Below are 24,316 nucleotides of genomic sequence, written 5' to 3'. Positions count from 1 at the left end.
TCGAGTCGTTTGATCGCAGCTGCCTCACCAAAAAAAAGTCAGGCGTTTTATCTCGCAAATTCTCCTTGTCTGACGATTATAAGCTTTTATGATTCATAATAAATGTTTTATTATGACTCACAAAAGCTTTCAACGCGTTAATTTTAGACAGATCGACTTAAATTCTTGCACCTTTTTTCAAACGACATTGGCATGTTTCTTCTTCATTAAATGAAGGCGATCCGTTGAAAAGAATCAAACCCGTTGCCCGGATAGCTCTGTCGGTATATTGTTGGACACTTAATCCAACCCTCAGAGTCATTCTATCTTTTGACTTTGCCAAACGAATCTAAAACTTCTATCTCTTATAATGCATTTTTAGTGAAAATGTTGCTTTATCGATTTTTTAACTTCGTAACAATGCTTGGAATTTGGTCAGTTAAAAGTCTGATTAACACATTTTCGTATTTCGTGTACTCGTGTTCGTGTTTCGAGTTGAGTCAGATCGACTTAATTTTTGCAGCACCTTTTTCCAGCCGACTTCGGCAAGTTTCTCCCTGATTGATTGAAAAGAATCAAACCCTTCGCCTGGGTAGGTCAGTCTGTATATTGTTGGGCAATTAATCTAACCCCTCTTTTATTCCTACACTCGAATTGTTATGAAAATTCTTTCATAAATATTGATTTTCCTAAATATGTAGACGGGCGCGTGGCGCGATGGATAACGCGTCTGACTACGGAGCAGAAGATTCCAGGTTCGAATCCTTGCGTGCTCGCAGATATTTTACAAATTGTTTTATAAGTTCTCAAAGTCTTATGTTTTATTTGTCAACAAAACTACGATCTTCTATCTTTTGTCTTTGTCAAACAAATCATTTGTACACTCGAACTGTTTCTTCATAACAGCTTTTTCGTTTGGTAGACGGGCGCGTGGCGCAGTGGATAACGCGACTGCCTTCGACTCTTAATCCTACGGCCGTGGGTTCGAGCCCCACGTTGGGCGTTCGGTAGATATTTTGAAATGCAAACTCTAACTTTAGATATGGGACTTTGGTCAGTTGAAAGTCTAATTAACTCTTTTCCATATTTCGTGTACTCGGTTTTAAGGATCCTTTTATTTGTACACTCGAACTGTTTCTTCATAATAGCTTTTTCGTTTGGTAGACGGGCGCGTGTCGCAGTGGATAACGCGGCTGACTTCGGATAAGAAGATTCCATGCTCGAGTCCTGGCGCGCTTGTTTAAAATTGTCTGGTATATTCATTTTAGTCAGAACGACTTTAATTCTTGTAGCACCTTTTTTCAACCCACTTTGACAAGTTTCTCTCTCATTGAATGAAGGCAATCCGTTGAAATGAATCAAACCGTGATCAAATGATCCGTTGTTAGAAATCAGACTCGTCGCCCGGCTAGCTCAGTCGGTAGAGCGTTGGACTCTTAATCCAACGGTCGTGGGTTCGAGCTCCACGTTGGGCGTTCGGTAGATTTTTTGAAATGCAAACTGTCATTAGATATGGGAGTTTGGTCAGTTAAAAGTCTAATTAACTCTTTTCCATATTTGGGGTACTCGGTTTTAAAGATGGTTTTGTTTGTAATCTCAAACTGTTTCTTCAGAATAGCTTTTTCCATTTGGTAGACGGGCGCGTGGCGCAATGGATAACGCGTCTGACTTCGGAAAAGAAGATTCCAGGTTCGAGTCCTGTCGCGCTCGTTCAAAATTGTCTGGTGTATTAATTTTAGACCGATCGACTTAAATTCTTGCACCTTTTTTCAAACGACATTGGCATGTTTCTTCTTTATTAAATGAAGGCGATCCGTTGAAAAGAATCAAACCCGTTGCCCGGCTAGCTTTGTCGGTATATTGTTGGACACTTAATCCAACCATAAAAGTCATTCTATCTTTTGTCTTTGTCAAACAAATATAAAACTTCTATTTCTTCTAATGCATTTTTTGAGAAAATTTTGGTTTATCATTTTTCTAACTTCGTAACAATGCTGGGAATTTGGTCAGTTAAAAGTTTTATTAACACATTTCCGTATTTCGTGTACTCGTGTGTTCGTGTTCCGTTTCGAATCAGATCGACTTAAATTCTTGCAGCACCTTTTTCCAGCCGACCTCGGCAAGTTTCTCCCTCATTCCCTAAATATGAACACGGGCGCGTGGCGCAATGGATAACGCGTCTGACTACGGATCAGAAGATTCCAGGTTCAAATCCTGGCGTGCTCGCAGATATTTTACAAATTGTTTTATAAGTTCTCAAAGACTTATGTTTTATTTGTCAACAAAACTACGATCTTCTATCTTTTGTCTTTGTCAAACAAATCATTTGTACACACGAACTGTTTCTTTATAATAGCTTTTACGTTTGGTAGACGGGCGCGTGGCGCAGTGGATAACGCGGCTGAATTCGGATAAGAAGATTCCACGCTCGAGTCCTGGCGCGCCTGTTTAAAATTGTCTGGTATATTCATTTTAGTCAGAACGACTTTAATTCTTGTAGCACCTTTTTTCAACCCACTTTGACAAGTTTCTCCCTCATTGAATGGAGGCGATTCGTTGAAATGAATCAAACCGTGATCAAATGATCAGTTGTAAGAAATCATACTCATCGCCGAGCTTGCTCAGTCGGTAGAGCGTTGGACTCTTAATCCAACGGTCGTGGGTTTGAGCACCACGTTGGGCGTTCGGTAGTTTTGGGAGAGGCAAACTGTCTTCAGTTAAAAGTCTAATTAACTCATTTCCATATTCCGTGTACTCGGTTCTAAAGATCGTTTTATTTGTACACTCAAACTGTTCATTCAGAATAGCCTTTTTCCATTTGCTAGAAGGGCGCGTGCCGCAATGGATAACGCGTATCGACTTAAATTCTTGCATCTTTTTTCAAACGACATTGGCATGTTTATTCTTTATTAAATGAAGGCAATCCGTTGAAGAGAATCAAACCCGCTGCCCGGCTAGCTTTGTCGGTATATTGTTGGACACTTAATCCAACCATAAAAGTCATTCTATCTTTTGTCTTTGTCAAACAAATCTAAAACTTCTATTTCTTCTAATGCATTTTTTGAGAAAATTTTGGTTTATCATTTTTCTAACTTCGTAACAATGCTGGGAATTTGGTCAGGTAAAAGTTTGATTAACACATTTCCGTATTTCGTGTACTCGTGTGTTCGTGTTCCGTGTTGAGTCAGATCGACTTAAATTCTTGCAGCACCTTTTTCCAGCCGACCTCGGCAAGTTTCTCCCTCATTCCCTAAATATGAACACGGGCGCGTGGCGCAATGGATAACGCGTCTGACTACGGATCAGAAGATTCCAGGTTCGAATCCTGGCGTGCTCGCAGATATTTTACAAATTGTTTTATAAGTTCTCAAAGACTTATGTTTTATTTGTCAACGAAACTACGATCTTCTATCTTTTGTCTTTGTCAAACAAATCATTTGTACACTCGAACTGTTTCTTCATAATAGCTTTTACGTTTGGTAGACGGGCGCGTGGCGCAGTGGATAACGCGGCTGAATTTGGATAAGAAGATTCCACGCTCGAGTCCTGGCGCGCCTGTTTAAAATTGTCTGGTATATTCATTTTAGTCAGAACGACTTTAATTCTTGTAGCACCTTTTTTCAACCCACTTTGACAAGTTTCTCCCTCATTGAATGGAGGCGATCCGTTGAAATGAATCAAACCGTGATCAAATGATCAGTTGTAAGAAATCATACTCATCGCCCAGCTTGCTCAGTCGGTAGAGCGTTGGACTCTTAATCCAACGGTCGTGGGTTCGAACCCAACGTTGGGCGTTCGGTATTTTTGGGAAAGGCAAACTGTCTTCAGTTAAAAGTCTAATTAACTCATTTCCATATTCCGTGTACTCGGTTCTAAAGATCGTTTTATTTGTACACTCAAACTGTTCATTCAGAATAGCCTTTTTCCATTTGCTAGAAGGGCGCGTGCCGCAATGGATAACGCGTATCGACTTAAATTCTTGCATCTTTTTTCAAACGACATTGGCATGTTTATTCTTTATTAAATGAAGGCAATCCGTTGAAGAGAATCAAACCCGCTGCCCAGATAGCTTTGTCGGAATATTGTTGGACACTTAATCCAACCCTCAAAGTCATTCTATCTTTTGTCTTTGTCAAACAAATCTAAAACTTCTATCTCTTGTAATACATTTTTTGTGAAAATATTGCTTTATCATTTTTCTAACTTCGTAACAATGCTGGGAATTTGGTCAGTTAAAAGTCTGATTAACACATTTCCGTATTTCGTGTACTCGTGTTCGTGTTTCGTGTTGACTCAGATCGACTTAAATTCTTGCAGCACCTTTTTCCAGCCGACTTCGGCAATTTTCTTCCTCATGAATTGAAAAGAATCAAACCCTTCGCCTGGCTAGGTCAGTCTGTATATTGTTGGACAATTAATCTAACCCCTCTTTTATTCGTACACTCGAATTGTTATGAAAATTCTTTCATACATATTGATTTCTCTAAATATGAAGACGGGCGCGTGGCGCAATGTATAACGCGTCTGCCTACGGATCAGAAGATTCCAGGTTCGAATCCTGGCGTGCTGGCAGATATTTTACAAATTGTGTTATAAGTTCTCAAAATCTTATGTTTTATTTGTCAACAAAACTACGATCTTCTATCTTTTGTCTTTGTCAAACAAATCATTTGTACACTCGAACTGTTTCTTCATAATAACTTTTTCGTTTGGTAGACGGGCGCGTGGCGCAGTGGATAACGCGGCTGAATTCGAAAAAGAAGATTCCACGCTCGAGTCCTGGCGCGACTGTTTAAAATTGTCTGGTTTATTCATTTAAGTCAAAACGACTTTAATTTTTGTAGCACCCTTTTTCAACCCACTTTGACAAGTTTCTCCCTCATTGAATGAGGGTGATCCGTTGAAATGAATCAAACCGTGATCAAATGATCCGTTGTAAGAAATCGAACTCGTCGCCCGGCTAGCTCAGTCGGTAGAGCGTTGGACTCTTAATCCAACGGTCGTGGGTTCGAGCCCCACCTTGGGCGTTCGATAGTTTTTGGAAAGGCAAACTTTCTATAAATATGGGAGTTTGGTCAGGTAAAAGTCTAATTAACTTATTTCCATATTTCTTGTACTCGGTTCTAAAGATCCTTTTAATTGTACACTCAAACTGTTTCTTCAGAATAGCCTTTTCCATTTGGTAGACGGGCGCGTGGCGCAATGAATAACGCGCCTGACTGCGGATCAGAAGATTCCAGGTTCGAGTCCTGGCACGCTCGTTTAAAATTGTCTGGTGTATTTATTTTAGACAGATCTACTTAAATTCTTGCACCTTTTTTTAAACGACATTAGCATGTTTCTTCTTTATTACATGAAGGCGATCCGTTGAAAAGAATCAAACCCGTTGCCCGGATAGGTTTGTCGGTATATTGTTGGACACTTAATCCAACCCTCAAAGTCATTCTATCTTTTGTCTTTGTCAAAAAAATCTAAAACTTCTCTCTCTTGTAATGTATTTTTTTTGTGAAAATATTGCTTTATCGTTTTTTTAACCTCGAAACATTGCTGGGAATTTGGTCAGTTAAAATTCCGATAAACACATTTCCGTATTTCGTGTACTCGGTTCTCAAGATCATTTTATTTGTACACTCTAACTGTTTTTTCGGAATAGCTTTATTCCATTTGGCAGACGGGCGCGTGGCGCAATGGATAACGCGCCTGACTTCGGATCAGAAGATTCCAGGTTCGAGTCCTGGCGCGCTCGTTCAAAATTGTCTGGTGTATTAATTTTAGACAGATCGACTTAATTCTTGCAACTTCTTTCAAACGACATTGGCATGTTTCTTCTTTATTAAATGAAGGCGATCCGTTGAAAAGAATCAAACCCGTTGCCCGGCTAGCTCTGTCGGTATATTATTGGACACTTCATCCAACCCTCAAAGTCATTCTATCTTTTGTCTTTGTCAAACAAATCTAAAACTTCTATCTCTTGTAATGTATTTTTTAAGAAAATATTGCTTTATCGTTTTTCTAACCTCGAAACAATGCTGGGAATTTGGTCAGTTAAAAGACTGATTAGTACATTTCCGTATTTCGTGTACTAGATTTTTAAGATCATTTTATTTGTATACTCAAACTGTTTCTTCGGAATATCTTTTTTCCATTTGGTAGACGGGCGCTTGGCGCAATGGATCAGATCGACTTAATTCTTGCAGCACCTTTTTCCAGCCGACCTCGGCAAGTTTCTCCCTCATTGATTGAAAAAAAATCAAACCCTTCGCCTGGGTAGGTCAGTCTGTATATTGTTGGACAATTAATCAAACCCCTCTTTTATTCGTACACTCGAATTGTTATGAAAATTCTTTCATACATATTGATTTCTCTTAATATTAAGACGGGCGCGTGGCACAATGGATAACGCGTCTGACTACGGATCAGAAGATTCCAGGTTCGAATCCTGGCGTGCTCGCAGATATTTTACAAATTGTTTTAAAAGTTCTCAAAGTCTTGTGTTTTATTTGTCAACAAAACTACGATCTTCTATCTTTTGTCTTTGTCAAACAAATCATTTGTACACCCGAACTGTTTCTTCCTAATAGGTTTTTCGTTTGGTAGACGGGCGCGTGGCGCGTGGATATCGCGGCTGACTTCGGATAAGAAAATTGCACGCTCGAGACCTGGCTCGCTTGTATAAAATTGTTTGGTATAATCATTTTAGTCAGAAGGACTTTAATTCTTGTAGCACCTTTTTTCAACCCACTTTGACAAGTTCCTCCCTCATTAAATGAAGGTGATCCGTTGAAAAGAATCAAACCGTGATCAACTGATCCGTTGTAAGAAATCAGACTCGTCGCCCGGTCAGCTCAGTCGGTAGAGCGTTGGACTCTTAATCCAACGGTCGTGGGTTCGAGCCCCACGTTGGGCGTTCGATAGAATTTTTGACATGCAAACTGTCTTTAGATATGGGAGTTTGGTCAGTTAAAAGTCTAATTAACTCATTTCCATATTTCGTGTACTCGGTTCTAATGATTCTTTTATTTCTACACTCAAACTGTTTCTTCATAATAGCCTTTTTCCATTTGGTAGACGGGCGCGTGCGCAATGGATAACGCGTATGACTTCGGATCATAAGATTCCAGGTTCGAGTCCTGGCGCGCTCGTTCAAAATTGTCTGGTGTATTAATTGTAGACAGATCGACTTAAATTCTTGCACCTTTTTTCAAACGACATTGGCATGTTTCTTTTTATTAAATGAAGGCGATCCGTTGTAAAGAATCAAACCCGTTGCCCGGCTAGCTCTGTCGGTGTATTGTTGGACCCCCAATCCAACCCTCAAAGTCATTCTATCTTTTGTCCTTGTCAAACAAATCTAAAACTTCTATCTCTTGTAATGTATTTTTTGAGAAAATATTGCTTTATCGTTTTTCTAACCTCGAAACAAGTCTGGGAATTTGGTCAGTTAAAAGTCTGATTATCAGTCATAAGTCTTTTGTCTTTGTCAAACAAATCCAAAACTTCTATCTCTTGTAATGTATTTGTTTGTGAAAATATTGCTTTAACGTTTTTCCAACCTCGAAACAATGCAGTTAAAATTCTGATAAACACATTTCCGTATTTCGTGTACTCGGTTCTAAAGATCATTTTTTTGCGCACTCAAACTGTTTCTTCGGAATAGCTTTTTTTCCATTTGGTAGACTGGCGCTTGACGCAATGGATCAGATCGACTTAAAAATTCTTGCAACACCTTTTTCCAGCCGACCTCGGCAAGTTTCTCCCTCATTGATTTAAAAGAATCAAACCCTTCGCCTGGGTAGGTCAGTCTGTATATTGTTGAACAATTAATCTAACCCCTCTTTGATTCGTACACTCGAATTGTTATGAAAATTCTTTCATACATATTGATTTCTCTACATATGGAGACGGGCGCGTGGCACAATGGATAACGCGTCTGACTACGGATCAGAAGATTCCAGGTTCGAATCCTGGCGTGCTCGCAGATATTTTACAAATTGTTTTATAAGTTCTCAAAGTCTTGTGTTTTATTTGTCAACAAAACTACGATCTTCTATCTTTTGTCTTTGTCAAACAAATCATTTGTACACTCGAACTGTTTCTTTCATAATAGCTTTTTCGTTTGGTAGACTGGCGCGTGGCGCAGTGGATAACGCGGCTGACTTCGGATAAGAAAATTCCACGCTCGGAGCCTGGCGCGCTTTTTTAAAATTGTCTGGTATATTCATTTTAGTCAGAAGGACTTTAATTCTTGTAGCACCTTTTTTCAACCCACTTTGACAAGTTTCTCCCTCATTGAATGAAGGTGATCCGTTGAAATGAATCAAACCGTGATCAAATGATCCGTTGTCTGAAATCAGACTCGTCACCCGGCTAGCTCAGTCGGTAGAGCGTTGGACTCTTAATCCAACGGTCGTTGGTTCGATAAAATTTTTGACATGCAAACTGTCTTTAGATATGGGAGTTTGGTCAGTTAAAAGTCTAATTAACTCATTTCCATATTTCGTGTACTCGGTTCTAATGATTCTTTTATTTCTACACTCAAACTGTTTCTTCATAATAGCCTTTTTCCATTTGGTAGACGGGCGCGTGCGCAATGGATAACGCGTATGACTTCGGATCAAAAGATTCCAGGTTCGAGTCCTGGCGCGCTCGTTCAAAATTGTCTGGTGTATTAATTGTAGACAGATCGACTTAAATTCTTGCACTTTTTTTCAAACGACATTGGCATGTTTCTTCTTTATTAAATGAAGGCGATCCGTTAAAAAAAATCAAACCCGTTGCCCGGCTAGCTCTGTCGGTATATTGTTAGACACTTAATCCAACCCTCGAAGTCATTCTATCCTTTGTCTTTGTCAAACACATCTAAAACTTCTATCTCTTGTAATGTATTTTTTGTGAAAATATTGCTTCATCGTTTTTCTAATCTCGTAACCATGCTGGGAATTTGGCCAGTTAAAAGACTGATTAATACATTTCCGTATTTTGTGTACAAGTTTCTCAAGATCATTTTATTTGTACACTCAAACTGTTTCTTCATAATAGCCTTTTTCCCTTTGGTAGACGGGCGCGTGCGCAATGGATAACGCGTATGACTTCGGATCATAAGATTCCAGGTTCGAGTCCTGGCGCGCTCGTTCAAAATTGTCTGGTGTATTAATTGTAGACAGATCGACTTAAATTCTTGCACCTTTTTTCAAACGACATTGGCATGTTTCTTTTTATTAAATGAAGGCGATCCGTTGTAAAGAATCAAACCCGTTGCCCGGCTAGCTCTGTCGGTGTATTGTTGGACCCCCAATCCAACCCTCAAAGTCATTCTATCTTTTGTCCTTGTCAAACAAATCTAAAACTTCTATCTCTTGTAATGTATTTTTTGAGAAAATATTGCTTTATCGTTTTTCTAACCTCGAAACAAGTCTGGGAATTTGGTCAGTTAAAAGTCTGATTATCAGTCATAAGTCTTTTGTCTTTGTCAAACAAATCCAAAACTTCTATCTCTTGTAATGTATTTGTTTGTGAAAATATTGCTTTAACGTTTTTCCAACCTCGAAACAATGCAGTTAAAATTCTGATAAACACATTTCCGTAATTCGTGTACTCGGTTCTAAAGATCATTTTTTTGCGCACTCAAACTGTTTCTTCGGAATAGCTTTTTTTCCATTTGGTAGACGGGCGCTTGACGCAATGGATCAGATCGACTTAAAAATTCTTGCAACACCTTTTTCCAGCCGACCTCGGCAAGTTTCTCCCTCATTGTTTTAAAAGAATCAAACCCTTCGCCTGGGTAGGTCAGTCTGTATATTGTTGAACAATTAATCTAACCCCTCTTTGATTCGTACACTCGAATTGTTATGAAAATTCTTTCATACATATTGATTTCTCTACATATGGAGACGGGCGCGTGGCACAATGGATAACGCGTCTGACTACGGATCAGAAGATTCCAGGTTCGAATCCTGGCGTGCTCGCAGATATTTTACAAATTGTTTTATAAGTTCTCAAAGTCTTGTGTTTTATTTGTCAACAAAACTACGATCTTCTATCTTTTGTCTTTGTCAAACAAATCATTTGTACACTCGAACTGTTTCTTTCATAATAGCTTTTTCGTTTGGTAGACTGGCGCGTGGCGCAGTGGATAACGCGGCTGACTTCGGATAAGAAAATTCCATGCTCGGAGCCTGGCGCGCTTTTTTAAAATTGTCTGGTATATTCATTTTAGTCAGAAGGACTTTAATTCTTGTAGCACCTTTTTTCAACCCACTTTGACAAGTTTCTCCCTCATTGAATGAAGGTGATCCGTTGAAATGAATCAAACCGTGATCAAATGATCCGTTGTCTGAAATCAGACTCGTCACCCGGCTAGCTCAGTCGGTAGAGCGTTGGACTCTTAATCCAACGGTCGTTGGTTCGATAAAATTTTTGACATGCAAACTGTCTTTAGATATGGGAGTTTGGTCAGTTAAAAGTCTAATTAACTCATTTCCATATTTCGTGTACTCGGTTCTAATGATTCTTTTATTTCTACACTCAAACTGTTTCTTCATAATAGCCTTTTTCCATTTGGTAGACGGGCGCGTGCGCAATGGATAACGCGTATGACTTCGGATCATAAGATTCCAGGTTCGAGTCCTGGCGCGCTCGTTCAAAATTGTCTGGTGTATTAATTGTAGACAGATCGACTTAAATTCTTGCACCTTTTTTCAAACGACATTGGCATGTTTCTTCTTTATTAAATGAAGGCGATCCGTTAAAAAAAATCAAACCCGTTGCCCGGCTAGCTCTGTCGGTATATTGTTAGACACTTAATCCAACCCTCGAAGTCATTCTATCCTTTGTCTTTGTCAAACACATCTAAAACTTCTATCTCTTGTAATGTATTTTTTGTGAAAATATTGCTTCATCGTTTTTCTAATCTCGTAACCATGCTGGGAATTTGGCCAGTTAAAAGACTGATTAATACATTTCCGTATTTTGTGTACAAGTTTCTCAAGATCATTTTATTTGTACACTCAAACTGTTTCTTGGGAATAGCTTTTTTCAATTTGGTAGGCGGGCGCGTGGCGCAATGGATAACGCGTCTGACTTCGGATCAGAAGATTCCAGGTTCGAATCCTGGCGCGCTCGTTCAAAATTGTCTGGTGTGTTAGTTTTAGACAGATCGACTTAAATTCTTGCACCTTTTTTCAAACGACATTGGCATGTTTTTTCTTTATTAAATGAAGGCGATCCGTTGAAAAGAATCAAACCTATTGCCCGGCTAGCTCTGTCGGTATATTGTTTGGCACTTAATCCAACCCTCAAAGTCATTCTATCTTTTGTCTTTATCAAACAAATCTAAAACTTCTATCTCTTGTAATGTATTTTTTAAGAATATATTGCTTTATCGTTTGGTCAGTTAAAAGTATAATTAATTCTTTTCCATATTTCGTGTACTCGGTTCTAAAGATCCTTTTATTTGTACATTCAAACTGTTTCTTCAGAATACCTTTTTTCCACTTCGTAGACGGGTGCGTGGCGCAATGGATAACGCGTCTGACTACGGATCAGAAGATTCCAGGTTTGAATCCTGGCGTGCTCGCATATATTTTACAAATTGTTTTATAAGTTCTCAAAGTCTTGTGTTTTATTTGTCAACAAAACTACGATCTTCTATCTTTTCTATCTTACACTCGAACTGTTTCTTCATAATAGCTTTTTCGTTTGGTAGACGGGCGCGTGGCGCAGTGGATAATGCGGCTGACTTCGGATAAGAAGATTCCACGCACGAGTCCTGGCGCGCTTATTTCAAATTGTCTGGTATATTCATTTTAGTCAGAACGACTTTAATTCTTGTAGAACATTTTTTCAACCCACTTTGACAATTTTCTCCCTCATTGAATGATGGCGATCCGTTGAAATGAATAAAACCGTGATCAAATGATCCGTTGTAAGATGTCAGACTCGTCGCCCGGCTAGCTCAGTCGGTAGAGCGTTGGAATTGATCGTTTGGTCAGTTAAAAGTCTAATTAATTCATTTCCATATTTCGTGTACTCGGTTCTAAAGATCCTTTTATTTGTACACTCAAACTGTTTCTTCAGAATACCTTTTTTCCATTTGGTAGACGGGCGCGTGGCTCAATGGATAACGAGTCTGACTTCCGATCAGAAAATTCCAGGTTCGAGTCCTGGCGCGCTCGTTCAAAATTGTCTGGTGTATTAATTGTAGACAGATCGACTTAAATTCTTGCACCTTTTTTCAAACGACATTGGCATGTTTCTTCTTTATTAAATGAAGGCAATCCGTTAAAAAAAATCAAACCCGTTGCCCGGCTAGCTCTGTCGGTATATTGTTAGACACTTAATCCAACCCTCGAAGTCATTCTATCCTTTGTCTTTGTCAAACACATCTAAAACTTCTATCTCTTGTAATGTATTTTTTGTGAAAATATTGCTTCATCGTTTTTCTAATCTCGTAACCATGCTGGGAATTTGGCCAGTTATAAGACTGATTAATACATTTCCGTATTTTGTGTACAAGTTTCTCAAAATCATTTTATTTGTACACTCAAACTGTTTCTTGGGAATAGCTTTTTTCAATTTGGTAGGCGGGCGCGTGGCGCAATGGATAACGCGTCTGACTTCGGATCAGAAGATTCCAGGTTCGAATCCTGGCGCGCTCGTTCAAAATTGTCTGGTGTGTTAGTTTTAGACAGATCGACTTAAATTCTTGCACCTTTTTTCAAACGACATTGGCATGTTTTTTCTTTATTAAATGAAGGCGATCCGTTGAAAAGAATCAAACCTATTGCCCGGCTAGCTCTGTCGGTATATTGTTTGGCACTTAATCCAACCCTCAAAGTCATTCTATCTTTTGTATTTATCAAAAAAATCTAAAACTTCTATCTCTTGTAATGTATTTTTTTAAGAATATATTGCTTTATCGTTTGGTCAGTTAAAAGTATAATTAATTCTTTTCCATATTTCGTGTACTCGATTCTAAAGATCCTTTTATTTGTACATTCAAACTGTTTCTTCAGAATACCTTTTTTCCACTTCGTAGACGGGTGCGTGGCGCAATGGATAACGCGTCTGACTACGGATCAGAAGATTCCAGGTTTGAATCCTGGCGTGCTCGCATATATTTTACAAATTGTTTTTTAAGTTCTCAAAGTCTTGAGTTTTATTTGTCAACAAAACTACGATCTTCTATCTTTTCTATCTTACACTCGAACTGTTTCTTCATAATAGCTTTTTCGTTTGGTAGACGGGCGCGTGGCGCAGTGGATAATGCGGCTGACTTCGGATAAGAAGATTCCACGCACGAGTCCTGGCGCGCTTATTTCAAATTGTCTGGTATATTCATTTTAGTCAGAACGACTTTAATTCTTGTAGAACATTTTTTCAACCCACTTTGACAATTTTCTCCCTCATTGAATGATGGCGATCCGTTGAAATGAATAAAACCGTGATCAAATGATCCGTTGTAAGATGTCAGACTCGTCGCCCGGCTAGCTCAGTCGGTAGAGCGTTGGAATTGATCGTTTGGTCAGTTAAAAGTCTAATTAATTCATTTCCATATTTCGTGTACTCGGTTCTAAAGATCCTTTTATTTGTACACTCAAACTGTTTCTTCAGAATACCTTTTTTCCATTTGGTAGACGGGCGCGTGGCTCAATGGATAACGAGTCTGACTTCCGATCAGAAAATTCCAGGTTCGAGTCCTGGCGCGCTCGTTCAAAATTGTCTGGTGTATTAATTTTAGACAGATCGACTTAAATTCTTGCATCTTTTTTCAAACTACATTGGCATGTTTCTTCTTTATTAAATGAAGGCGATCCGTTGAAAAGAATCAAACCCGTTGCCCGGCTAGCTTTGTCGGTATATTGTTAGACACTTAAGCCAACCCTCGAAGTCATTCTATCCTTTGTCTTTGTCAAACAAATCTAAAACTTCTATCTCTTGTAATGTATTTTTTGTGAAAATATTGCTTCATCGTTTTTCTAACCTCGTAACAATGCTGGGAATTTGGTCAGTTAAAAGACTGATTATTACATTTCCGTATTTCGTGTACTAGGTTCTAAAGATCATTTTATTTGTACACTCAAACTGTTTCTTGAGAATAGCTTTTTTCAATTTGGTAGACGGGCGCGTGGCGCAATGGATAACGCGTCTGACTTCGGATCAGAAGATTCCAGGTTGGAGTCCTGGCGCGCTCGTTAAAAATTGTCTGGTGTATTAGTTTTAGACAGATCGACTTAAATTCTTGCACCTTTTTTCAAACGACATTGGCATGTTTCTTCTTTATTAAATAAAGGCGATCGGTTGAAAAGAATCAAACCTAAACCTAATTAATTCATTTCCATATTTCGTGTACTCGGTTCTAAAGATCCTTTTATTTGTACATTCAAACTGTTTCTTCAGAATACCTTTTTTCCACTTCGTAGACGGGCGCGTGGCGCAATGGATAACGCGTCTGACTACGGGTCAGAAGATTTCAGGTTTGAAACCTGGCGTGCTCGCATATATTTTACAAATTGTTTTATAAGTTCTCAAAGTCTTGTGTTTTATTTGTCAACAAAACTACGATCTTCTATCTTTTCTATCTTACACTCGAACTGTTTCTTCATAATAGCTTTTTCGTTTGGTAGACGGGCGCGTGGCGCAGTGGATAATGCGGCTGACTTTGGATAAGAAGATTCCACGCACGAGTCCTGGCGCGCTTATTTAAAATTGTCTGGTATATTCATTTTAGTCAGAACGACTTTAATTCTTGTAGAACATTTTTTCAACCACTTTGACAAGTTTCTCCCTCATTGAATGATGGCGATCCGTTGAAATGAATAAAACCGTGATCAAATGATCCGTTGTAAGAAATCAGAATCGTCGCCCGGCTAGCTCAGTCGGTAGAGCGTTGGACTCTTAATCCACCGGTCGTGTGTTCGAGCCCAACTTTGGGCATTCGGCAGATTTCTTGAAATGCAAACTGTCTATAGATATGTGAGTTTGGTAAGTTAAAAGTCTAATTAAGTCATTTCCATAGTCCGTGTACTCGGTTCTAAAGATCCTTTTATTTGTACACTCAACCTGTTTCTTCAGAATAACTTTTTTCCATTTGGTAGACGGGCGCGTGGCTCAATGGAAAACGCGTCTGACTTCGAATCAGAAAATTCCAGGTTCGAGTCCTGGCGCGCTCGTTCAAAATTGTCTGGTGTATTAATTTTAGACAGTTCGACTTAAATTCTTTGGCATTGGCATGTTTCTTTTTTATTAAATGAAGGCGATCCGTTGTAAAGAATCAAACCCGTTGCCCGGCTAGCTCTGTCGGTATATTGTTAGACACTTAAGCCAACCCTCGATGTCATTCTATCCTTTGTCTTTGTCAAACAAATCTAAAACTTCTATCTCTTGTAATGTATTTTTTGTGAAAATATTGCTTCATCGTTTTTCTAACCTCGTAACAATGCTGGGAATTTGGTCAGTTAAAAGACTGATTATTACATTTCCGTATTTCGTGTACTAGGTTCTAAAGATCATTTTATTTGTACACTCAAACTGTTTCTTGAGAATAGCTTTTTTCAATTTGGTAGTCGGGCGCGTGGCGCAACGGATAACGCGTCTGACTTCGGATCAGAAGATTCCAGGTTGGAGTCCTGGCGCGCTCGTTAAAAATTGTCTGGTGTATTAGTTTTAGACAGATCGACTTAAATTCTTGCACCTTTTTTCAAACGACATTGGCCTGTTTCTTCTTTATAAAATAAAGGCGATCCGTTGAAAAGAATCAAACCTAAACCTAATTAATTCATTTCCATATTTCGTGTACTCGGTTCTAAAGATCCTTTTATTTGTACATTCAAACTGTTTCTTCAGAATACCTTTTTTCCACTTCGTAGACGGGCGCGTGGCGCAATGGATAACGCGTCTGACTACGGGTCAGAAGATTCCAGGTTCGAGTCCTGGCGCGCTCGTTCAAAATTGTCTGGTGTATTAGTTTTAGACAGATCCACTTAAATTCTTGCACCTTTTTTCAAACGACATTGGCATGTTTCTTCTTTATTAAATGAAGGCGATCCGTTGAAAAGAATCAAATCCGTTGCCCGGCTAGCTCTGTCGGTATATTGTTGGACACTTAATCCAACCCTCAAAGTCATTCTATCTTTTTTCTTTGTCAAACAAATCCAAAACTTCTATCTCTTGTAATGTATTTTTTGTGAAAATATTGCTTCATCGTTTTTGTAATCTCGTAACAATGCTGGGAATTTGGTCAGTTAAAAGACTGACTAATACATTTCCGTATTTCGTGTACTCGGTTCTAAAGATCCTTTTATTTGTACACTCAAACTGTTTCTTCAGAATAACTTTTTTCCATTTGGTAGACGGGCGCGTGGCGCAATGGATAACGCGTCTGACTTCGGATCAGAAGATTCCAGGTTCGAGTCCTGGCGCGCTCGTTCAAAATTGTCTGGTGTATTAGTTTTAGACAGATCGACTGAAATTCTTGCACCTTTTTTCAAACGACATTGGCATGTTTCTTCTTTATTAAATGAAGGCGATCCGTTGAAAAGAATCAAATCCGTTGCCCGGCTAGCTCTGTCGGTATATTGTTGGACACTTAATCCAACCCTCAAAGTCATTCTATCTTTTGTCTTTGTCAAACAAATCTAAAACTTCTATCTCTTGTAATGTATTTTTTGTGAAAATATTGCTTCATCGTTTTTGTAATCTCGTAACAATGCTGGGAATTTGGTCAGTTAAAAGACTGATTAATACATTTCCGTATTTCGTGTACTAGGTTCTAAAGATCATTTTATTTGTAAACTCAAACTGTTTCTTGGGAATAGCTTTTTTCAATTTGGTAGACGGGCGCGTGGAGCAATGGATAACGCGTCTGACGTCGGATCAGAAGATTCCAGGTTGGAGTCCTGGCGCGCTCGTTCAAAATTGTCTGGTGTATTAGTTTTAGACAGATCGACTTAAATTCTTGCACCTTTTTTCAAACGAAATTGACATGTTTCTTCTTTATTAAATGAAGGCGATCCGTTGGAAAGGATCAAACCTATTGCCCGGCTAGCTCTGTCGGTATATTGTTGGACACTTAATCCATACCTCAAAATCATTCTATCTTTTGTCTTTATCAAACAAATCTAAATCTTCTATCTCTTGTAATGTATTTCTTAAGAATATATTGCTTTATCGTTTTTCTAACCTCGAAACAATGCTGGGAATTTGGTCAGTTAAAAGTCTAAAAATTCATTTCCATATTTTGTGTACTCGGTTCTAAAGATCCTTTTATTTGTACACTCAAACTGTTTCTTCAGAATAACTTTTTCCCATTTAGTAGAGGGGCGCGTGGCGCAATGGATAAAGCGTCTGAATACGGATCAGAAGATTCCAGGTTCGAATCCTGGCGTGTTCGCAAATATTTTACAAATTGTTTTATAAGTTCTCAAAGTCTTGTGTTTTGTTTGTCAACAAAACTACGATCTTGTATCTTTTCTATCTTACACTCGAATTGTTTCTTAATAATAGCTTTTTCGTTTGGTAGACGGGCGCGTGGCGCAGTGGATAACGCGGCTGACTTCGGATAAAAAGATTCCACGCTCGAGTCCTGGCGTGCTTATTTAAAATTGTCTGGTATATTCGTTTTAGTCAGAACGACTTTAATTCTTGTAGCACCTTTTTTCAACCCATTTTGACAAGTTTCTCCCTCATTGAATGAAGGCGATCCGTTGAAATGAATCAAACCGTGATCAAATTATCCGTTGTGAGAAATCAGACTCGTCGCCCGGCTAGCTCAGTCGGTAGAGCGTTGGACTCCTAATCCAACGGTCGTGGGTTCGAGCCCCACTTTGGGCGTTCGAAAGATTTTTTGAAATGCAAATTGTCTATAGATATATGAGTTTGGTAAGTCAAAAGTCTACTTAACTCATTTCCATATTTCGTGTACTCGGTTCTAAAGATCCTTTCATTTGTACACTCAAACTGTTTCTTCAGAATAACTTTTTTCCATTGGTAGACGGGCGCGTGGCACAATGGATAACGCGTCTGACTTCGGATCAGAAGATTCCAGGTTTGAGTCCTGGCGCGCTCGTTCAAAATTGTCTGGTGTATTAGTTTTAGACAGATCGACTTAAATTCTTGTACCTTTTTTCAAACGACATTGGCATGTTTCTTCTTTATTAAATGAAGGCGATCCGTTGAAAAGAATCAAACCCGTTGCCCGGCTAGCTCTGTCGGTATATTGTTGGACACTTAATCCAACCCTCGAAGTCATTCTATCCTTTGTCTTTGTCAAACAAATCTAAAACTTCTATCTCTTGTAATGTATTTTTTGAGAAAATATTGCTTCATCGTTTTTCTAACCTCGTATCAATGCTGGGCATTTGGTCAGTTAAAAGACTGATTAATACATTTCCGTATTTCGTGTACAAGGATCTCAAGATCATTTTCTTTGTACACTCAAACTGTTTCTTGGGAATAGCTTTTTTCAATTTGGTAGACGGGCGCGTGGCGCAATGGATAACGCGTCTGACTTCGGATCAGAAGATTCCAGGTTTGAATCATGGCGCGCTCGTTCAAAATTGTCTGGTGTGTTAGTTTTAGACAGATCGACTTAAATTCTTGCACCTTTTTTCAAACGACATTGGCATGTTTTTTCTTTATTAAATGAAGGCGATCCGTTGAAAAGAATCAAACCTATTGCCCGGTTAGCTCTGTCGGTATATTGTTGGACACTTAATCCAACCCTCAAAGTCATTCTATCTTTTGTCTTTATCAAACAAATCTAAAACTTCTATCTCTTGTAATGTATTTTTTTAAAATATATTGCTTTATCGTTTGGTCAGTTAAAAGTCTAATTAATTCATTTCCATATTTCGTGTACTCGCTTCTAAAGATCCTTTTATTTGTACATTCAAACTGTTTCTTCAGAATACCTTTTTTCCACTTCGTAGACGGGCGCGTGGCGCAATGGATAACGCGTCTGACTACAGATCAGAAGATTCCAGGTTTGAATCCTGGCGTGCTCGCATATATTTTACAAATTGTTTTATAAGTTCTCAAAGTCTTGTGTTTTATTTGTCAACAAAACTACGATCTTCTATCTTTTCTATCTTACACCCGAACTGTTTCTTCATAATAGCTTTTTCGTTTGGTAGACGGGCGCATGGCGCAGTGGATAATGCGGCTGACCTCGGATAAGAAGATTCCACGCACGAGTCCTGGCGCGCTTATTTAAAATTGTCTGGTATATATTCATTTTATTCAGAACGACTTTAATTCTTGTAGAACCTTTTTTCAACCCACTTTGACAAGTTTCTCCCTCATTGAATGATGGCGATCCGTTGAAATGAATCAACCCGTGATCAAATGATCCGTTGTAAGAAATCAGACTCGTCGCCCGGCTATCTCAGTCGGTAGAGCGTTGGACTCTTAATCCAACGGTCGTGGGTTCGAGCCCCCCGTTGGGCATTCGACAGATTTTTTGAAATGCAAACTGTCTATAGATATTTGAGTTTGGTAAGTAAAAGTCTAATTAAGTCATTTCCATAGTTCGTGTACTCGGTTCTAAACATCCTTTTATTTGTACACTCAAACTGTTTCTTCAGAATAACTTTTTTCCATTTGGTAGACGGGCGCGTGGCGCAATGGATAACGCGTCTGACTTCGAATCAGAAGATTCTAGGTTCGAGTCCTGGCGCGCTCGTTCAAAACTGTCTAGTGTATTAATTTTAGACAGATCGACTTAAATTCTTGCATCTTTTTTCAAACGACATTGGCATGTTTCTTCTTTATTAAATGAAGGCGATCCGTTGAAAAGAATCAAACCCGTTGCCCTGCTAGCTCTGTCGGTATGTTGTTAGAAACTTAATCCAACCCTCGAAGTCATTCTATCCTTTATCTTTGTCAAACAAATCTAAAACTTCTATCTCTTGTAATGTATTTTTTGTGAAAATATTGCTTCATACTTATTCCAACCCTCAAAGTCATTCTCGGACTCGAAGATTCAAGGTTCGAATCCTGGCGTGCTCGCATATATTTTACAAATTGTTTTATAAGTTCTCAAAGTTTTGTGTTTCATTTGTCAACAAAACTACGATCTTCTATCTTTTCTATCTTACACTCGAATTGTTTCTTCATAATAGCTTTTTCGTTTGGTAGACGGGCGCGTGGCGCAGTGGATAACGCGGCTGACTTCGGATAAGAAGATTCCACGTTCTGGTATTTTCATTTTAGTCAGAACGACTTTAATTCTTGTAGAACCTTTTTTCAACCCACTTTGACAAGTTTCTCCCTCATTGAATGATGGCGATCCGTTGAAATGAATCAAACCGTGATCAAATGATCCGTTGTAAGAAATCAGACTCGTCTCCCGGCTAGCTCAGTCGGTAGAGCGTTGGACTCTTAATCCAACGGTCGTGGGTTCGAGCCCCACGTTGGGCATTCGACAGATTTTTTAAAATGCAAACTGTCTATAGATATGTGAATTTGGTAAGTAAAAGTCTAATTAACTCATTTCCATAGTTCGTGTACTCGGTTCTAAAGATCCTTTTATTTGTACACTCAAACTGTTTCTTCAGAATAACTTTTTTCCATTTGGTAGACGGGCGCGTGGCGCAATGGATAACGCGTCTGACTTCGGATCAGAAGATTCCAGGTTCGAATCCTGGCGCGCTCGTTCAAAATTGTCTGGTGTATTAATTATAGACAGATCGACCTAAATTCTTGCATCTTTTTTCAAACGACATTGGCATGTTTCTTCTTTATTAAATGAAGGCGATTCGTTGAAAAGAATCAAACCCGTTGCCCTGCTGGCTCTGTCGGTATATTGTTAGAAACTTAATCCAACACTCGAAGTCATTCTATCTTTTGTCTTTGTCAAACAAATCTAAAACTTCTATCTCTTGTAATGTATTTTTTGTGAAAATATTGCTTCATACTTCATCCAACCCTCAAGGTCATTCTCGAACTCGAAGATTCAAGGTTGGAATCCTGGCGTGCTCGCATATATTTTACAAATTGTTTTATAAGTTCTCAAAGTCTTGTGTTTTATTTGTCAACAAACCTACGATCTTCTATCTTTTCTATCTTACACTCGATTTGTTTCTTCATAATAGCTTTTTTGTTTGGTAGACGGGCGCGTGATGCAGTGGATAACGCGGCTGACTTCGGATAAAAAGATTCCACGCTCGAGTCCTGGCGTGCTTATTTAAAATTGTCTGGTATATTCGTTTTAGTCAGAACGACTTTAATTTTTGTAGCACCTTTTTCCAACCCATTTTGACAAGTTTCTCCCTCATTGAATGAAGGCGATCCGTTGAAATGAATCAAACCGTAATCAAATTATCCGTTGTAAGAAATCAGACTCGTCGCCCGGCTAGTTCAGTCGGTAGAGCGTTGGACTCTTAATCCAACGGTCTTGGGTTCGAGCCCCACGTTGGGCGTTCGAAAGATTTTTTGAAATGCAAATTGTCTATAGATATATGAGTTTGGTAAGTCTAAAGTCTAATTAACTCATTTCCATATTTCGTGTACTCGGTTCTAAAGATCCTTTCATTTGTACACTCAAACTGTTTCTTCAGAATAACTTTTTTCCATTGGTAGACGGGCGCGTGGCGCAATGGTTAACGCGTCTGACTTCGGATCAGAAGATTCCAGGTTCGAGTCCTGGCGCGCTCGTTCAAAATTGTCTGGTGTATTAGTTTTAGACAGATCGACTTAAATTCTTGCACCTTTTTTCAAACGACATTAGCATGTTTCTTCTTTATTAAATGAAGGCGATCCGTTGAAAAGAATCAAACCCGTTACCCGGCTAGCTCTGTCGGTATATTGTTGGACACTTAATCCAACCCTCGAAGTCATTCTATCCTTTGTCTTTGTCAAACAAATCTAAAACTTCTATCTCTTGTAATGTATTTTTTGAGAAAATATTGCTTCATCGTTTTCTAACCTCGTATCAATGCTGGGCATTTGGTCAGTTAAAAGACTGATTAATACATTTCGTATTTCGTGTACAAGGATCTCAAGATCATATTCTTTGTACACTCAAACTGTTTCTTGGGAATAGCTTTTTTCAATTTGGTAGACGGGCGCGTGGCGCAATGGATAACGCGTCTGACTTCGGATCAGAAGATTCCAGGTTCGAGTCCTGGCGCGCTCGTTCAAAATTGTCTGGTGTATTAATTTTAGACAGATCGACTTAAATTCTTGCATCTTTTTTCAAACGACATTGGCATGTTTCTTCTTTATTAAATGAAGGCGATCCGTTGTAAAGAATCAAACCCGTTGCCCGGCTAGCTCTGTCGGTATATTGTTGGACACCTAATCCAACCCTCGAAATCATTCTATCGTTTGTCTTTGTCAAACAAATCTAAAACTTCTATCTCTTGTAATGTATTTTTTAAGAAAATATTGCTTTATCGTTTTTCTAACCTCGAAACAATGCTGGGAATTTGGTCAGTTAAAAGTCTAATTAATTCATTTCCATATTTCGTGTACTCGGTTCCAAAGATCCTTTTATTTGTACACTCAAACTGTTTCTTCAGAATGACTTTTTTCGACTTGGTAGACGGGCGCGTGGCGCAATGGATAACGCGTCTGACTTCGGATCAGAAGATTCCAGGTTCGAGTCCTGGCGCGCTCGTTCAAAATTGTCTGGTGTATTAATTTTAGACAGATCGACTTAAATTCTAGCATCTTTTTTCAAACGACATTGGAATGTTTCTTCTTTATTAAATGAAGGCGATACGTTGAAAAGAATCAAACCCGTTGTCCGGCTAGCTCTGTCGGTATATTGTTAGACACTTAATCCAACCCTCGAAGTCATTCTATCCTTTGTCTTTGTCAAACAAATCTAAAACTTCTATCTCTTGTAATGTATTTTTTGTGAAAATATTGCTTCATCGTTTTTCTAACCTCGTAACAATGCTGGGAATTTGGTCAGTTAAAAGACTGATTAATACATTTCCGTATTTCTTGTACTAGGTTCTAAAGATCATTTTATTTGTACACTCAAACTGTTTCTTCAGAATGACTTTTTTCGACTTGGTAGACGGGCGCGTGGCGCAATGGATAACGCATCTGACTTCGGATCAGAAGATTCCAGGTTGGAGTCCTGGCGCGCTCGTTCAAAATTGTCTGGTGTATTAGTTTTAGACAGATCGACTTAAATTCTTGCACCTTTTTTCAAACGACATTGGCATGTTTCTTCTTTATTAAATGAAGGCGATCCGTTGAAAAAAATCAAACCCGTTGCCCGGCTAGCTCTGTCGGTATATTGTTGGACACCTAATCCAACCCTCAAAGTCATTCTATCTTTTGTCTTTATCAAACAAATCTAAAACTTCTATCTCTTGTAATGTATTTTTTAAGAAAATATTGCTTGCCACGTTGGGCGTTCGACAGATTTTTTGAAATTTAAACTGTCTATAGATATGTGAGTTTGGTAAGTTAAAAGTCTAATTAACTCATTTCCATATTTCGTGTACTCGGTTCTAAAGATCCTTTTATTTGTACACTCAAACTGTTTCTTCAGAATAACTTTTTTCCATTTGGTAGACGGGCGCGTGGCGCAATGGATAACGCGTCTGACTTCGGATCAGAAGATTCCAGGTTCGAGTCCTGGCGCGCTCGTTCAAAATTGTCTGGTGTATTAATTTTAGACAGATCGACTTAAATTCTTGCATCTTTTTTCAAACGACATTGGCATGTTTCTTCTTTATTAAATGAAGGCGATCCGTTGTAAAGAATCAAACCCGTTGCCCGGCTAGCTCTGTCGGTATATTGTTAGACACTTAATCCAACCCTCGAAGTCATTCTATCGTTTGTCTTTGTCAAACAAATCTAAATCTTCTATCTCTTGTAATGTATTTTTTAAGAAAATATTGCTTTATCGTTTTTCTAACCTCGAAACAATGCTGGGAATTTGGTCAGTTAAAAGTCTAATTAATTCATTTCCATATTTCGTGTACTCGGTTATAAAGATCCTTTTATTTGTACACTCAAACTGTTTCTTCAGAATAACTTTTTTCCAGTTGGTAGACGGGCGCGTGGCGCAATGGATAACGCGTCTGACTTCGGATCAGAAGATTCCAGGTTCGAGTCCTGGCGCGCTCGTTCAAAATTGTCTGGTGTATTAATTTTAGACAGATCGACTTAAATTCTAGCATCATTTTTCAAACGACATTGGAATGTTTCTTCTTTATTAAATGAAGGCGATCCGTTGAAAAGAATCAAACCCGTTGCCCGGCTAGCTCTGTCGGTATATTGTTAGACACTTAATCCAACCCTCGAAGTCATTCTATCCTTTGTCTTTGTCAAACAAATCTAAAACTTTTATCTCTTGTAATGTATTTTTTGTGAAAAT

At 38.8% G+C, this 24,316-nt stretch overlaps 31 non-coding genes across 31 annotated transcripts; all 31 read left to right on the top strand.

The window, feature by feature from the left end:
• The first annotated feature begins 1,381 nt into the window (after nt 1-1,381).
• Trnak-cuu (transfer RNA lysine (anticodon CUU)) lies at nt 1,382-1,454 on the top strand. The gene has a single exon. It is a non-coding gene; the product is annotated as a tRNA-Lys (tRNA).
• A 678-nt stretch (nt 1,455-2,132) lies between these two features.
• On the top strand, nt 2,133-2,205 carry Trnar-acg (transfer RNA arginine (anticodon ACG)). The gene has a single exon. It is a non-coding gene; the product is annotated as a tRNA-Arg (tRNA).
• Nucleotides 2,206-2,589: 384 nt separating this feature from the next.
• Nucleotides 2,590-2,662, top strand: Trnak-cuu (transfer RNA lysine (anticodon CUU)). Its single transcript has one exon. It is a non-coding gene; the product is annotated as a tRNA-Lys (tRNA).
• Nucleotides 2,663-3,243: 581 nt separating this feature from the next.
• Nucleotides 3,244-3,316, top strand: Trnar-acg (transfer RNA arginine (anticodon ACG)). The gene has a single exon. It is a non-coding gene; the product is annotated as a tRNA-Arg (tRNA).
• Nucleotides 3,317-3,700: 384 nt separating this feature from the next.
• Trnak-cuu (transfer RNA lysine (anticodon CUU)) lies at nt 3,701-3,773 on the top strand. Its single transcript has one exon. It is a non-coding gene; the product is annotated as a tRNA-Lys (tRNA).
• Nucleotides 3,774-4,933: 1,160 nt separating this feature from the next.
• On the top strand, nt 4,934-5,006 carry Trnak-cuu (transfer RNA lysine (anticodon CUU)). Its single transcript has one exon. It is a non-coding gene; the product is annotated as a tRNA-Lys (tRNA).
• A 646-nt stretch (nt 5,007-5,652) lies between these two features.
• Trnar-ucg (transfer RNA arginine (anticodon UCG)) lies at nt 5,653-5,725 on the top strand. The gene has a single exon. It is a non-coding gene; the product is annotated as a tRNA-Arg (tRNA).
• A 632-nt stretch (nt 5,726-6,357) lies between these two features.
• Trnar-acg (transfer RNA arginine (anticodon ACG)) lies at nt 6,358-6,430 on the top strand. The gene has a single exon. It is a non-coding gene; the product is annotated as a tRNA-Arg (tRNA).
• Nucleotides 6,431-6,813: 383 nt separating this feature from the next.
• Nucleotides 6,814-6,886, top strand: Trnak-cuu (transfer RNA lysine (anticodon CUU)). The gene has a single exon. It is a non-coding gene; the product is annotated as a tRNA-Lys (tRNA).
• A 996-nt stretch (nt 6,887-7,882) lies between these two features.
• On the top strand, nt 7,883-7,955 carry Trnar-acg (transfer RNA arginine (anticodon ACG)). The gene has a single exon. It is a non-coding gene; the product is annotated as a tRNA-Arg (tRNA).
• A 1,916-nt stretch (nt 7,956-9,871) lies between these two features.
• Nucleotides 9,872-9,944, top strand: Trnar-acg (transfer RNA arginine (anticodon ACG)). Its single transcript has one exon. It is a non-coding gene; the product is annotated as a tRNA-Arg (tRNA).
• Nucleotides 9,945-11,027: 1,083 nt separating this feature from the next.
• Trnar-ucg (transfer RNA arginine (anticodon UCG)) lies at nt 11,028-11,100 on the top strand. Its single transcript has one exon. It is a non-coding gene; the product is annotated as a tRNA-Arg (tRNA).
• A 381-nt stretch (nt 11,101-11,481) lies between these two features.
• On the top strand, nt 11,482-11,554 carry Trnar-ucg (transfer RNA arginine (anticodon UCG)). Its single transcript has one exon. It is a non-coding gene; the product is annotated as a tRNA-Arg (tRNA).
• Nucleotides 11,555-12,562: 1,008 nt separating this feature from the next.
• Trnar-ucg (transfer RNA arginine (anticodon UCG)) lies at nt 12,563-12,635 on the top strand. The gene has a single exon. It is a non-coding gene; the product is annotated as a tRNA-Arg (tRNA).
• A 382-nt stretch (nt 12,636-13,017) lies between these two features.
• Nucleotides 13,018-13,090, top strand: Trnar-acg (transfer RNA arginine (anticodon ACG)). Its single transcript has one exon. It is a non-coding gene; the product is annotated as a tRNA-Arg (tRNA).
• Nucleotides 13,091-14,098: 1,008 nt separating this feature from the next.
• Trnar-ucg (transfer RNA arginine (anticodon UCG)) lies at nt 14,099-14,171 on the top strand. Its single transcript has one exon. It is a non-coding gene; the product is annotated as a tRNA-Arg (tRNA).
• Nucleotides 14,172-15,847: 1,676 nt separating this feature from the next.
• On the top strand, nt 15,848-15,920 carry Trnar-acg (transfer RNA arginine (anticodon ACG)). Its single transcript has one exon. It is a non-coding gene; the product is annotated as a tRNA-Arg (tRNA).
• A 410-nt stretch (nt 15,921-16,330) lies between these two features.
• On the top strand, nt 16,331-16,403 carry Trnar-ucg (transfer RNA arginine (anticodon UCG)). The gene has a single exon. It is a non-coding gene; the product is annotated as a tRNA-Arg (tRNA).
• A 1,332-nt stretch (nt 16,404-17,735) lies between these two features.
• Nucleotides 17,736-17,808, top strand: Trnar-ccu (transfer RNA arginine (anticodon CCU)). The gene has a single exon. It is a non-coding gene; the product is annotated as a tRNA-Arg (tRNA).
• A 1,099-nt stretch (nt 17,809-18,907) lies between these two features.
• Nucleotides 18,908-18,980, top strand: Trnac-aca (transfer RNA cysteine (anticodon ACA)). Its single transcript has one exon. It is a non-coding gene; the product is annotated as a tRNA-Cys (tRNA).
• Nucleotides 18,981-19,349: 369 nt separating this feature from the next.
• On the top strand, nt 19,350-19,422 carry Trnak-cuu (transfer RNA lysine (anticodon CUU)). The gene has a single exon. It is a non-coding gene; the product is annotated as a tRNA-Lys (tRNA).
• A 162-nt stretch (nt 19,423-19,584) lies between these two features.
• On the top strand, nt 19,585-19,657 carry Trnar-ucg (transfer RNA arginine (anticodon UCG)). The gene has a single exon. It is a non-coding gene; the product is annotated as a tRNA-Arg (tRNA).
• Nucleotides 19,658-20,321: 664 nt separating this feature from the next.
• On the top strand, nt 20,322-20,394 carry Trnak-cuu (transfer RNA lysine (anticodon CUU)). Its single transcript has one exon. It is a non-coding gene; the product is annotated as a tRNA-Lys (tRNA).
• A 162-nt stretch (nt 20,395-20,556) lies between these two features.
• Trnar-ucg (transfer RNA arginine (anticodon UCG)) lies at nt 20,557-20,629 on the top strand. Its single transcript has one exon. It is a non-coding gene; the product is annotated as a tRNA-Arg (tRNA).
• Nucleotides 20,630-21,322: 693 nt separating this feature from the next.
• On the top strand, nt 21,323-21,395 carry Trnak-cuu (transfer RNA lysine (anticodon CUU)). Its single transcript has one exon. It is a non-coding gene; the product is annotated as a tRNA-Lys (tRNA).
• Nucleotides 21,396-21,557: 162 nt separating this feature from the next.
• On the top strand, nt 21,558-21,630 carry Trnar-ucg (transfer RNA arginine (anticodon UCG)). The gene has a single exon. It is a non-coding gene; the product is annotated as a tRNA-Arg (tRNA).
• A 408-nt stretch (nt 21,631-22,038) lies between these two features.
• Trnar-ucg (transfer RNA arginine (anticodon UCG)) lies at nt 22,039-22,111 on the top strand. Its single transcript has one exon. It is a non-coding gene; the product is annotated as a tRNA-Arg (tRNA).
• Nucleotides 22,112-22,521: 410 nt separating this feature from the next.
• Trnar-ucg (transfer RNA arginine (anticodon UCG)) lies at nt 22,522-22,594 on the top strand. Its single transcript has one exon. It is a non-coding gene; the product is annotated as a tRNA-Arg (tRNA).
• Nucleotides 22,595-23,004: 410 nt separating this feature from the next.
• On the top strand, nt 23,005-23,077 carry Trnar-ucg (transfer RNA arginine (anticodon UCG)). Its single transcript has one exon. It is a non-coding gene; the product is annotated as a tRNA-Arg (tRNA).
• A 433-nt stretch (nt 23,078-23,510) lies between these two features.
• Trnar-ucg (transfer RNA arginine (anticodon UCG)) lies at nt 23,511-23,583 on the top strand. The gene has a single exon. It is a non-coding gene; the product is annotated as a tRNA-Arg (tRNA).
• A 410-nt stretch (nt 23,584-23,993) lies between these two features.
• On the top strand, nt 23,994-24,066 carry Trnar-ucg (transfer RNA arginine (anticodon UCG)). The gene has a single exon. It is a non-coding gene; the product is annotated as a tRNA-Arg (tRNA).
• Nucleotides 24,067-24,316: the final 250 nt, after the last annotated feature.

The sequence above is a fragment of the Styela clava genome, chromosome 8 (genome assembly GCF_964204865.1).
Source record: "Styela clava chromosome 8, kaStyClav1.hap1.2, whole genome shotgun sequence".
NCBI lineage: Eukaryota > Metazoa > Chordata > Ascidiacea > Stolidobranchia > Styelidae > Styela > Styela clava.
Note: the sequence above shows the minus strand (reverse complement) of the source record. Positions and strands in the feature narration are given on the sequence as shown.